At 36.4% G+C, this 6,179-nt stretch overlaps 1 long non-coding RNA gene across 1 annotated transcript in view; it reads left to right on the forward strand.

The window, feature by feature from the left end:
* Positions 1 to 4,572: 4,572 nt before the first annotated feature.
* The window catches only part of LOC108445534, an 8,454-nt gene continuing 6,847 nt past the window's right edge, over positions 4,573 to 6,179 (forward strand). The window contains exons 1-2 of the long non-coding RNA XR_001860418.1: positions 4,573 to 4,743; positions 5,913 to 6,019. This is a non-coding gene — a long non-coding RNA (uncharacterized LOC108445534). The remainder of the gene's footprint in view (positions 4,744 to 5,912; positions 6,020 to 6,179) is intronic.

Consider the following 6,179-nt stretch of genomic DNA (forward strand, 5'->3'; position numbering starts at 1 on the left):
TCCAGGAAATTATAATCATGAGAGCTTTGGTAAAATTAGTTTGGATCCAACATTTCACAAGTTATATTACTGTCTTTGTTAAAAAATACAATTTCTTGTTCAAACTACATAATCAATCATTAATATATACTAGTTCCAAACTCTAAATATTCTCTGCTAGGGCTGGGCAGTGGAGTCCTTAGAAATGGTACTATTTTGTTTATGAAGGGCTGGGCAGTGGACTCTGCTAGGGCTGGGCAGTGGAGTCCTTAGAAATGGTACTATTTTGTTTATGAAGGGTGGTTAGAAATTGCTGGTGTATGTTTTTATCTTGTATCTTCTGTACTTCACCATTTTTTCTCCTGAACCCTTTAATTTTATACCTATTAAAAGAGTACATGCAGCCTCTCAGCAGAAATTAGAACTTCTGTTGTATTGAGTACCTCCCATCTATACAGTAATAGATTATCCTACTCCCATCTGGATGGACAAAACAGGCAAATCTGGTATTCAGGTAATGGTTTTATACCCATTTAAATTAGAGACAGATCTGCTCTTTTATGAATTTTTATCTATTGAAGTGTTTTAAGACTCAAGAATTGTTACATAATTGGTGAGGAAACAGTTTAATGGGACAGTTCCATTGATTTAGGATTATAGTGAAGGTTTGTGGACAAGTTCAGCTCTGAATCCTAACTGACTCCATTTTTGGCCAGAAATTTGAATTCCAAGGCCACCTTTCCTTTGCACTGGAGTCTGTGGTGCTGCTTTGTTCTTGAAGGCAATAAGGTGTCAGCTTACTCTGTCAGAGCAGCTCTGCACCTTCGTGTCCTGGGATTTCCTTCTGTGTACACATGGTTCTACAGGTCTGAAAGAGGGGGACCACAGAGACTTAATGAACGAGGGGGTTTCTTTCTTCAGTTAGTATTGTCTTCAGTAATTTCTGAGAGTAGGTGGAGAAGCTGAAATAGAATGTTTCACTGGATAAGGTACATAAATATTACATAAAGATATGTAATTTAACTCCTTTTGATGTAAGAATTGGTCCCCATATAACACAGATTGAGCTGTGTGATACAGGGATGGATTATTTATGTGCATTATATGCTTTTCCATGGCAAAGCTGATGGAAGGCTAAAGACTTAAGGCAGCATTCTTGAGCTGTTGAGCTACTAATCGGCCTCAATGCAAATTGAGTCAGTTCTGATGCAACCAGTAAACCAGTTTGAGAAATACTAACAACAAAGAACAGCTTACTGTGATCACATTGCCATCAAGCACTTCTCTGCTCCCAGATTTTTACAAATATTTAAAAGGCAGTATGATACACAAGTGAAAAAAAATAATTTCAACAATGAATTTCTGTAGCATTTAGTCATTGCTTCTATCTGTAAGGCTTAATCTCTCATTGATAAATATGCTTTACTCAAAGGTTTTTCTGAATTACTTCTACAGTCTGAGGGGGATCATATACTAGGGTAATCTTGAATTTCTTGACAATGCCTATTTTGCTAATAGTAGTTAAAACTTTATCCAAATTAAACCAGAGTGAAAGTCTCAAGGTGTATTTTCTACAGAAGAAATAATCCAAGAACCAGCCCACATGATGAACATAGATTTCACAATGTGTTAGGTTTTGTTAAATGGGATTTGGCCTTAGGCTTCTTGATTCATTTGCAAACCGTTTACAAGTCCAGAGGAACCAGAATACAGCTAGGCAAAGAAATTTGTTGTTGCTGAAAATTTTTAAGAGATCTTTCTAATTGTGTCAAGAGTCCAATGACAGCTGCAGGTTATAAATTGTACAAAATGTGTTCTCTTCTTACAGTTGTTTTTATTCATTGCCACCAAGAACAGGGAGAGTGAATTTTCTTGTTATAAACATAATGTATGGATCTTATTAAAGACAAATATAATCTAGTGAACACTGAACTTATAAATGCATTTTTACAAGATTGTTAAAGCTCTACCTAAATTTTAAAAATTGATGAGTAGAATGAAGCAAAGTCTCAATGTGAACACCTAAATGTTTTCTTTCTGAAACTATAGCCTTTATTTCTACTTTGCTAGATTTATACCACACAAGAACACTGGAACTATTAATGCCAGATGTAATTGGTTTCCAGCTTTTTCCAGCTAGGAGTATGATGACATGTTTTATTTTCTTTAATTATGGGACAATTATTTGCTACTCACACTCTTTGTATTATAAAGCTGCTTGACCTTTTCTTTACTAGTCTTGTCTTTTGCCTCTCAAAATGTGCTTTCCAAAGAAATACCTGGAATTTATCCACACTATTATTTTTGCAAATCTGCAAAATGAAATATGACATGGAGATACCATTAGCAATATACAGACATTAAGCTAAACACTTTTAACCAGTACAAGCTTATGATAAAGTGTCAGGTGCTCTACTTCATTAAATAACACAAATTGAACAGATCAATCCAGTAAGCCATTAACAGCATTATGCAGAGATATTTTTAGACACTGCAGCTATGCTTCATCAAAATGTGTCTATCATCTTCTTCCTCTTGCTGTTTGAATCTCCTCACCGAACTATGCATTGTGGTGTCACCATAAACTTTCAAACCTAAAACTAGAAGGGAGATTTTGTTGTAAATACAAATGCAGCTCTAGGAAATTGGCTTATCAGTCAGGACCACTTGAAACTTCACCTTTCAAGGTACTTTTGTCCTTTTTTTCATTTGTTCCCATTGCAGGTAAAAGTGTAATGGACCAATTAATAAAATACTTGGCACAATAAAAGGATTTTCTTCCATGTCAGGTTGTTTTAAATAATATCAGGAATCCTGGTACTGATTTTTGAGACAGTGCAAAAGCTACAGTATCAGATCATTTTTGCATTTCCTTGGAGGGATTGTCAAAGGGTACACTGCACCAAAAAGGCTTTTAATGAGATGTGTCCCTGAAGGGAAGAAGATGAGTTCATTTTTTTGGTCACAGAATGCAGTGATTTGAGCGCAACATTAAGAAAAAATACCCTTTTGAATCAAAGGACAAGATGGTTGAACATCATTTTGGGTTAAATGGTGTATATATGAGGTTTTATTTTGTCACTAGTATGTGAATGGATGCGCAAAGAGAGGAAAATAAAAGGATGTGATCTAATAGCCAAAGTGTAAGCTTCCTACTTATGCATGATTTGTGGTAGTTCTCCAAGAACATTAGTAACAACCTTTCAAAAGTCCTGATTACAGAGAGGGATGCTGTGCATATTAACAGCATTGCCCAAGAGAATCTACAACCAGACTGAAAAAAGCAAAAAAAAAGCAGCAAGTCAAGGGAAAAAAACAAGGCAACTGTGTTTGAGTAGAATGATAAAGATGCACTTGAACTAAACCAAGTTAAGTAGATGACATTGCAGTGGAAGAGAGTAGTTTAAAGTGCCTCTAACCTAACAGATAATCTTGAAAAAGTGGGAAGCTAGTAGGTTATGTTTTGTAGGAATCTACACAGTAAAAGATATCTGAATTTTATCTCGCTGTTTTAAGGAACATGTACAAGCTTTGTTCTCTGGTTGCTTTATTCCAGACTCTAGACACTCACCAACCTAGCTTGCTTCAATGAAATGTAAAACTACTTTTCTTATTTGGAAATTAATGCAGAAGTTTATATAGTTCAGATACAAACATTTATTTTTCCTAATTAAAAGATAACCTGTAAAGTGCTTTTTTAAAGGCTTATGAATTTTTCACTTTGCTTAAAGAAACAATATCACATTACAGTGTCTGATCTGATTTGGCATGAAATAAGATCTAGGCTTTCCTAATAAAACCATTTTATCATTACTCACAACAAAAACTACTAAGAAGTGTTGGGTTTAAAAATGTTTGCAAACTGTGGCAGTAAATTGCAGTGCAGGACATATTTAAATTGGGCATTTAGTTATCCATACACTTCGTTAAAAATTGTCTGCTGCAAGAAGATTTTGGATATCAATCAGTATGAGCAGAGTTATGCAAAAAGAAATCTAAAAATATTATGGGGCAAGATTAAACATATTTGCAATGATGTTTAAAATCCTTGAAAGAATATAATTTCACTTAATTAGGGGTTGCCCTTGTTTTGTTACAGTATTACCTTAGGTCTCACTTTATTAAGAAACATGTGTGACCCAGCTCCTCTCAGTCCCCAGCATTCAAGGGTTTTTAAATCCATATAGTTTTGGTGGTGTCAGCTGTGTATTGCCTTCATTTTTCTGGATGCTGAAACTGATCCAGGTTAACTGACCTGATCTTCCCAGCCCTGGAATGAGACCAGCAGGAGCTGATAATGTTTCACTCGGTAAGGGAGAAGCTGAGTGTCCTCCTCTGCGTGGGCCAAGGCAGTGGAGGGATCTAGAGGAGATGGACGACTGTATCCTCACAGGGGCTGCTCTCTGTTTTGGTCCTGTCAACATTCTCATCTGAGAGTTTGTAAAAGATAGAATATGTGAGGGTGCAATACTTTCAGTGCACCCAGCTCTCATTTGGGTTTGCAAATGTAAGTGGCCATCACATGCCTTCAAAGAGATTTTCAAGAACCCTTTTTCTTTTTCCTTCTCATAACCCAAAGTTCCCATAAGGACATAAGAAAGGTGACCAGTGCCATGGGAGTGGTATCTCTAAATTCTCTCAGCATCAGCTCCATGTGTGCAGAGAGGACAAGTGTGGTGTTCTTGTTATTTTGAGAAGAAATCCAAAAATGGATCAAAAAATATTCATGCACCTCTCCAGTGCAGGATAAACAGGATGCTGCAGGTATTTCTCATTCTCATTCTTATGCTTTTCAATTTTATTCATCTTTGCTTTTAACCTCAAAGGAAATTTTATTTACATACCTGGGAGAGCACAGTGGCAGTGGCTCTTCATGGTGGTAGAAGTCCTTTCTGTTTATTTCTGCAGATGGAATTGCAGCCAAGAGCATTTCCTTCAGCACAGTTCTGCTTATTACTGTTGCAGATCTTGACAATGCTGGCTTAAATAATTATTAACTAGGAGAAAGCAGACAGGGCAGTAGTTTAAATTTTTGAATTATAAGCTCCAGGTCATATTAATTATTCTGAAAAGCATTCAACAGCTTAATAAGACAAGGGTTTGACCATAAATGTTATTTTCATTTGTTTGTGTTATTTGAGACTGTTGTAACTGGCTGTTTAATGGTCTGTGTCATGTAGGTGTATTATTATCTCTCATTGGCACGTTTTACTCAGTTGTCACTAATGGCACAGAATGTCTTTCCTATCATTTTCTCTTGGAATCCCCAGATAGAGAGCAAGTTCAGTGACAGTTTTATCAGTGAGTTACATTAAGCTGCTCTTTGCCACTCATGAATCAATGTATTTTCATCTCAGACTGGTCCCTGCTCTACATATGTCAGTGCTACTCCACCGTCTCATTTGCCAAATGAATAGCAGAGCTCTCATTAAATTAATGCTGTGATTTTTTGCACTGGATTACTGACAATATGTTCAGTTTGCTCTTTTGATTTTACTGAAAAATAACTCTCAAGTACCAAAGAATAAATAACCACAGTTATATAAGAACTAAAGAAAATAAAATGGTATTTGAGTTATAAAATCAGTCATGGTTCTTGACTGAAAACTCAGCAGTAATTGGGGAGATTAGAGGCAGTGAAGCACATTAGTTCAGCTTCCAGACTACAGTGTGGTCACTTGTCTTTTTATTTGTGCTAAGTAATACAGCAGGTAGAAGAGAATAAAGAACAGCTTCTTAGTGACTCCTGTCTGGCTAAGTCTGCACCTGACAGGTTTATAGTCAGAAAATCTTACATATCCATGAGCTTTAAAGGAATGAAATTTTCATTTTCTGACTGAAGAAATCCAAAGCACCCAAGTATTTAACCCCCAGAGGAACAACAGTCCTGCTATAATCAGGAGAAAATGATGTGTGCTCTTCTTTCATCTTAGATGTGGAGGAGGGTAAGCAGGAGGAGAAGCAACCAGTTTGCAATACTCTAGCATGGCAATTGACTGGAAGCCAGGAAATCCAACCACATAGTCATTCCTTCAGCCTGGTAAGCCCTTTCTGGTTTGAAAGCAGTTCTGTGTCAATGTTTGTTGACTGTTGTCCAGATGTGAGCATTATTGCCAAGGCAATGAGCTAAAGGCTCTTGAAAACTCAGTGTAAAGCAAGGTAAAAAGAATATTTAACTGTTAAAGAAGAGATGGGGAAAG

Source organism: Corvus brachyrhynchos, unplaced genomic scaffold (genome assembly GCF_000691975.1).
Source record: "Corvus brachyrhynchos isolate BGI_N302 unplaced genomic scaffold, ASM69197v1 scaffold101, whole genome shotgun sequence".
Lineage (NCBI taxonomy): Eukaryota > Metazoa > Chordata > Aves > Passeriformes > Corvidae > Corvus > Corvus brachyrhynchos.